General features: G+C 36.6%; 1 protein-coding gene across 1 annotated transcript in view; it reads right to left on the minus strand.

The window, feature by feature from the left end:
- Positions 1 to 3,751, minus strand: part of LOC149205566 (uncharacterized) — a 68,546-nt gene extending 64,795 nt beyond the window's left edge. The window contains exon 1 of the mRNA XM_089395118.1: positions 3,594 to 3,751. The gene's annotated coding sequence lies outside the window, so the exon portion shown is untranslated. The remainder of the gene's footprint in view (positions 1 to 3,593) is intronic.
- Between the last annotated feature and the right edge of the window lie 4,179 nt (positions 3,752 to 7,930).

Below are 7,930 nucleotides of genomic sequence, written 5' to 3' on the forward strand. Positions count from 1 at the left end.
CAATAAAATTCTCAAGCAAGAGAGGGTTTTCCAAGTTGGGTTCCCTAGAAAAATTGTTGTGTTCTCGTGTGAATTGTGCATTTATTTTTGTTTTATTTTGGTGCAAATTTCGTAGAGAAATTCTGTGTTTATATGAAAAGAAAATGTCTTTCAGATTGTTCATATTAGCAAATCAGAATTTCGTGGAATTTCTACAATGACGACTAGTTGCACAAAAACACCTATGAAGAAGAAGATTATCTCCTAAAGTAATAACCCCAAAACATAACAATATCAAATAATAACATACAAACATGTGGGGGAACAACTAAAATAATCTACTGCATATACTATTTACTTATACAAATGATCCTTTATAGTGACTAGAATTGCCTGACATCCCCAACAAATTTACATTGTATCGACAGTACTACCGATGCCTATGCAATGTGTTGACTTCAGAATAAATAAAATAATGACCATATACCTATTATTATCAAAAAGCAGTTGATCCCACATTACCTAATACTGAACAGAAACCAAAATGTATGAGCTTGCAGTCCTTAAATTTGTAAAAAAGACACAACCGTTAGGCTTTGCATACCGTCCACCAAAAATGCAAATACTTGCATAGTTTGGCTAAATATGTTAAAAAAAGAATAAAAGAAATCCCACAGATAAACAAAACCATGGTGAAGTTCAAAACCCATCAATCAAATGTTGCAGATTAAGTTAAAAATAATTGCAGATTATTTGGAATGAAATCCCATAGGGATACACCATATTATAGTATGGCATGCAATTATGGATTGAATCCATGCGTTCTTATATATGTCTTACAATTCCCCCATAGTTGGGGAGAGGCCATGACCTCAACTCTCTTGGTCCCCAAAAATTGGGGAGGTCGTAGGTTTAACTCTCTTGATCCCCTCAAGGTTAGGCTCTGTAATCAGGGCAGACAGTTTACCGCATTTACCACCAATGGATCATGGGGAAGTACTCATAGGGTTTTCTGCAAGGAGTTTTCCTTGGAAAAATAAAAATACGTAAAGTCTAGCTTGCCCCTGATGCATATCAAATGATGTATTTATCAAACAGAAACCCTTGTCAAATAGACAGGGGGTTTCTCATTTTTCTTTGGAGGGGGGAACGTAGAGATTGCTATAAAGATTCAGAAACAATCACTTTAGGAGTCAAAGGATCTATGAATTACTCCAACATATTCCAAAGCCATGGAGAGACGAAATCAATGTTTTTGGCAATTAAGGGCCACTTATATAGTTTAAGAGGATTGATTGCTTTGTTTAAGGTTCAACCTAGGTCTGATTCTAGCACCTCTGAGGCTTACAGCAATTCTGTGCCTGTTGGTGTAGCCAGAAACTCTCTATTATTTTAAATCAAGATTCAAGAACATATAATTAATTTGTTGATTATATTCAGTGTGAATTATGTGTTCTGACAATAGGGTGGTGTGGCATGATTAGAAATATGTCACATAAGGTCATGAAGGTGAAAATGCACATAACATGTCGGTACCAAGAAAGTGCCATAGTTTTTCCAAGTATATAAGCCTTGACAGAGCCGATCTGCTATAGTTTTCCTAAGTGTATAAACACCTTGTAGAGGTGAGCTTTATGTTTTGCGACTTTCGATGAAATATGCTGCAATTAGGGGAATTCTTAAACTTCCAAGTATTGGGAGATTCTAAATTATTGATAGATTGGGTTAATGGGAAAAATATGATAACAGATTTGGTTTTCAGCCCATACAACAGCAGAGCTGCAGAGAACAACAGAAGGTTCAAGGTTATATCTTTTCTTCATATTTATCAAAAATTTACTATTAAGATGAAACAGCTCTCAAAGAAAGCCTTATCTCTGCAGGCAGAAATCACAGTTCAAGAATCTATACATGGTCTCTTGGTTTCAGACTAAGCAAGCTCGCTTTTTTATAGTCCATCTTCGCAGAGCTGAGCTTTATGCTTTGGGGCTTTTGATGAAATCTGCTGCAGATAGGGAAGTTTTGAAACTTCAAAGTTCAAAGTATTGGAAGATTCTAAATTATGGATACATTGGGCTAATGGGAAAAATATGATAACAAATTTGGTTGTCGACCCAGTCAACAGCAGGATTGTGGAGATTAAAAGAAGTATCAAGGCTATCTCCTTTATACATATGTATCGAAAATTTAACATAAAGGGAAATCGTCTCTCAAAGGAAGCCTTGTCCCTGCAGGAAGGAAGGGACAGTTCAAGAATTTACACACGGATTTTTGGTTTTAGACTCAGCAAGCTCCCTTTTTGATAGTCCTGAAGATGATATTTCTATGTTTTCTTAATAAAAAATAGATTATCAGTGCTCTGAAAGGGCCTGTGGAAACAAGTATTCAAGAAAGACTGTTGGAGGACTGTAATAAGCAATATCTAGGAGTTACTATTGACAGCAATAGCACCTTTATTGGACCAATGGTCCAAAGACAACGTATATTTTAATTTCCTCCTAGAAATATCAAATAAAAAGTTTTTTTCCATGGTAAGAAAAAGTGTATAAACCTTGGCCAAACGTTACAATTCTCAACAAATCATCTTTAATATTTGGCAAAGCTTTTGCAATTTTTTCAAGTTAAATGATTTGATGCTATAAACCTGGCAGAATATTGGAAATTGGCTAAATGACGAATATTAGCCCCCAAAAATTTCCCTATGAATACCTTCTCCCTCTATGTACTTCCTGAATGGTGTTGTCACTTACCGTGGCCTCGCCAGGTGCAGATGCTGCACTTGATACCATTTCAAGGACATTGTGTACCTACTAAAAGCTAGAGAAATACTGACCCTTCATTTGCTAAATGAAAAATAGGTCTACATTTATCAAGTTTATACTCGTAGGACCAGGCAACGGTCAGCCATTACCGCTGTGGGCAGGGAAACTCTGAGCACAGTTCATGGATCATTGCAGCCGGACGTGTCCTTCCTTTTTTTAAAGTTTATGTACAATTACATCCACCCACGTGGAAAGGGCGACCAAAGAGCAAGAAGTCACCGAAAGCGAATGACCCTAAGAGATTTGGGTTTCAAAAACCCCAGCCAGATACATTGGACCCACGAAACTACTGATTCCTATGCAATATGCTGTCTTCTCGACAAATAACCTGACGACCACATGCCTCGATTATCCAGAACCAATTGATTCAACATGGCATAAATGCATAACATAAACAGGAATGTATGTTCTGGTAACCTTTAAATCATCACAAAAGTTGCAACCCCGCTACCCGAAATGCAAATGCTTCCATATTCTGGACAAAAATGAAGAAATAAAAAGAAACCCCACAGATCCACATAACAATGGCGACGTAAAACCCAACAAATAAATGTTCCGAATTGAGTTAAAAAGACTTTAAAAAAAACAAAACATAGATTCATGGAAACGCTTATAAACTCCAGAAAATAAGTCAAAAATCTGCAAATCAAGATACATATATATTTACAACTCCCAGAATGCACACAACGCAGTGGGTTTATCAGACTGTAATCCTCATAAAAGAGAACGGGATTTTGTTCTTATTTTGATGACAGAACGTGGGGATTGAGATAGAAGTTATAAACGACTTACCGAAAGGAGACGAGTGATCTGCTGATTCGAACAGAACCCACCGATCTGCTGATGCGATGTAATGCAGAGGAAGAGAGCGAAGCGAAGACTAGATTTATGGGAATTAGGGTGTATGGTTGGAATATAGGATGCTTGTTAAAGGTGCAGCCGATATCCGAGCCTAGCAGCTTCGGGTCTGCCCTGGTTCAACCCCGAACCTGAGACAATTTAACCAAAACTATGAAAATTATATTCAATGTGTTAATTGTATAGGTGTGAATGGGGATTTTTCTCCCTTTGTGTTTTATAATTTGAACGTGGCAAAAATATTTCATAGGTTAATTGTGTTTAGTTGTACACTCAAGACCGCTACTAGAATAATATTATTATTATTCAATGAAAATTACACCATGTTTAATGCTTTTAGGTCTTCATATCATATTTTGGGTATTTTGATTTACTTTTTATTGTAAAATTTATAATTTATATAAATATAGTGATTATGTTGAAGGTGTTTTATTATGAAGTTTTATTTTACGATATTTTTTTTTAGATTCATCGTCTACCACCTAAGCATGTTTAATCAGAATGAATTGTTTTGTTATTCTTAGATTCTCTCTAAGCATGTTTAATCAGAATTGTTTTGTTATTCTTAGATTTTTTCTCCATCATGTAATCATATTGATCATAATTGCATCTGTGAAAACCGCATGGCACCTGTGAAAACCGTAGATCTTTTAAGTAGCATTCAACTGGTTAGTCACATGATCGAGTCTCACTACTTCGACATTTCTTTTCACCAATAGCTGAAAATGCTAATTTAGAATTTTATATAAATATAGTGATTTAGTGGTTGGTATGGAGTGTTATCACTTACATCGTTTTTTTATCAAATTTCCATAGTTGTTGAACTCTTTTGTGTTTATATAAAGAAAAATGTTTAAATTAAAGTACTTAGTAAAGATGTTATCACATATGAACATGCGTAATGTTCATGTTATTATATATTATCGATCAAATTTCTATAGGTGTTGAACTCTTTTGTGTTTAAACAAGTGAAAATGTTTAAATTAAAGTATTTAGTAAAGATGTTATCACATATGAACATGGGTAATGTTCACGTTATTATAAATTATTTTCAAAAAATATAATACTTATATAAATAAAGAAATGAAATTGCATCCTATGTGATATTTACATAAAAAGAATGTTATAGTGATATGTATCATTATCAAACCTGATTGATATGTCTTGTGGAATGAGAATGGAAAGGCATCCCTTGTAATCTCGCTTTTGTGATCTAGGTATATCCGCACTTGGGCTAAGTAAGTTTAATCTCTTTAGGTCAGACGAGCCAAGTGTGACATTTTCTAGGACTATTTATAGGCGGGTGGTTGTTAGCAAGTATGGGGCAGTATGAAGATTTAGTGGATTTCTCTTCGGATCCTTTGGAAGGTCAGGACATATGGGTGGAGCCAATTGTCACCAAGGTTTCTTTTTTGCCCAGTCAACCTTTTGAGGTGTTTGTATTAGAGGCTCGGGTTGGCTTGGGTGGGCCCTTTTCTGGTGATTTCTCTAATGGTGCAAACTCTAGCTTGGGAAGTTAGGGTTTGTCGACATCGATTTATGTATGGGGCTTAAGCTAGTTGTGGAGCCAACTTTGGATCTTAGGTCGAAATGGTTTTTTCCACGACTACTTTATTTTAGTGATCAACGCCAACATCCACCCAACCCTTGTGCCCGGATTCCCTTTTTTCCATGTCGATCTTATTTGATGTGGGTTTTGCACAACCAAATTTTGATGCCCTACGTTTTCCGAAAGGGGGTTTTCTTAGGTACTTTTCTGGATATCTTTATTATCAGGGTTTGAATGGTTCTTGGCAAAGGATCTATGCTCTAGATGATGCTTTGTCGGCTTTACCTCCTTTTTCGCTAGTTAAGGATGACTTGCTAGCTCTAATGGGTTTACACGCTCCTCTCTCTCTCTAATACCGAGTCCAGGTGATGGAGTCTTAAATACGGCAGAGGCATATTAAGTCTACTCCTTTCAAGTAAATGTTAGCCTTCCTTCTACTAATAGGGTTTCGGTTGGCTCTTAATGTAATGTGGGTGCTCGTTAAAAGAGGGGGAAATGTATTAAGTCGACAGGAAGGGCTTTCAAACTTGTATTCATAAAGAATATCATAATGCCCTAAGTAGTTGATATGGCTAATACGACCTTGGTTGGAAGGGCACATAGTGTCGGTTCAATCTGAATTTCTAAAGAATTAGGTGACTTCCACCTGGGATTCTATTTTCGATCCACTCCCTATGATACATACCATGTCAAGGGGAGAGTTTTCCTTAAAATTTTGTTCTATGGAGGAAGTTGGGAGGGCACTTAAAAGTACCTAGTGTATCGATTCAACCCCAATCCTACTAAAGAAGTGGATGCCACATTTTTATGCAAATAAAGAAAGAATATGTTACAATCAGTATTTGCATACTACCACCAGTGATCAAAATCTCTCTTTTATGTCATATTAGAGTCTCGTTTGAAAAAAAATTCATTCCACTTAGGTCATCATGGAAATATTTGTTCACTAATGGTAGCCCAGAATCCAAAATCACTTTCCCCTCTCAAAAGTTTGTATTTGTTGGCCCTCCTTCATGTGTCTTTTGGGTTTCCATTGAACATGAAAGCTCATTTCATCATATTTTATATCAGTCAAATCCACCTAAAATTCAGTCATTTGAGGTTCCATTAGGTCACCTAGGTTTTATTTTCCCAAGGTCCAATAAATCACCATCTCACTGCATAAGGTCAGCAAAATATGAGAGTCAAGCAAATAATATCTTTTTCAGTTAAATAAAGCTTTCCAAAGCATGTAATGATGCTTACTAAAAGCCCTAAATTTGATTTCAAGAAGGGATTTTATTCCAAGTTTTTAAATTAAAACTTCAAACAGATGTAATAATTTTATTTTTGTTTATGTAATTTTATGTCTATTACATGTAATAAGTTACTTTTTAGCTGCATACTCAAGTCCATTGCCAAAAGCATCCCAAGCAAAAGTCAAAATCAGGATTGTCAAAGCATCATCCACCTATGAAGAGCAAAAAGGTCAAAAAGTCAAAAAGCATTAATATGGAAATTTGGAAATGACAAGTAACATTAGAAAGTGGGTGTGCAACTTCATTTGCACTCTAGCACTCTCAAAACTCCTCAACAAAAGAAATTTGTCGATTTTAAGGCGATATTGGGAAAAACAGAGCAAGAGGGCGCGTATAATAGGGTCGTTGCACCTTTGCCAGAGATTCCAATGTTATTTACAACGGCGTTGCGCTCATGTAGCTGAAGGGCGCGTTTTCCTGGGTCGCTGCGCGTTCACTTGGAAGGAGCAAAAACGTGTTAGAACCTCCTCCATCGTCACCAAGTTTCCCATTTGGTCATGATATACTTTAGCAAATCAAGTTGGTGGCAAATTTACTCACTCCTTCCCTCCATTATTCACCTACATAAGGTTTAAGTTGTTTGTTGTTATTCCTAAGATCAAACCATAGTAATACATTCCCACCATTTCAAAACACATTTCCTAGCTTTCATTATAATTCCCCCTCACTTAACAACTATCCTCTGTCACCTCCCACATTCCACACATCCCCGTCTCCTCTTCATCATCTCTCCTCACATCATTCCACATTTCCCACACCCACAGTCCATTCTACCATCTCCCTAGGGTTTTGACAGCAATAAATCATGGCAGAAGAAGAACACAGAAGTCAAAGTGAGGAAGAAAAACAAGAGAGGAGGAAATATAATAAAGGAGGGAGAATCATCAGACATGAGCCAACCAACACCAGAGAACTCATGGCATCTCCCATCACTATCACAAGCTTAAAACATATGGGATGTCTTGGGTCTTGTGAGAAGGTGGAAAGGATCCAACATCATTCTGAATTGACCAGACAATTCATCATCAACCTCCATGATAGCTAGGCAACCCTTGTTGGTGTCACCTTTACTATATCTCTTTCTATCATATCAGCTGCTATTGGGATCCCAAATGTTGGGGAAAAATGGTTTAAATAGGGAGAATTGGATCATTGCTACTATGAGCCATATCTTAAACCCAGGCACAAGAATGAGAGAAGGAGGATTTTCCCTTTCTCTTACCTCCTAGACAGATATATTCCTATAATGAAAATCATCATGAAGTACTTCACATGTGAGGGTAGGTTTTCTAGGCTCTATTCCTATCATATTCGGTTACTCATGCATTTTACAAGAGTCAAAATGCTCAATCTTCCCTACTATCTTTACTGAGATATCGACAAGATGTCATACATTGCCCGAAGGAAAGATCATGATCATCAAA

The sequence above is a fragment of the Pinus tabuliformis genome, chromosome 1_2, assembly GCF_031772625.1.
Source record: "Pinus tabuliformis cultivar Carrire ecotype Pingquan chromosome 1_2, CPIR1, whole genome shotgun sequence".
Taxonomy (NCBI): domain Eukaryota; kingdom Viridiplantae; phylum Streptophyta; class Pinopsida; order Pinales; family Pinaceae; genus Pinus; species Pinus tabuliformis.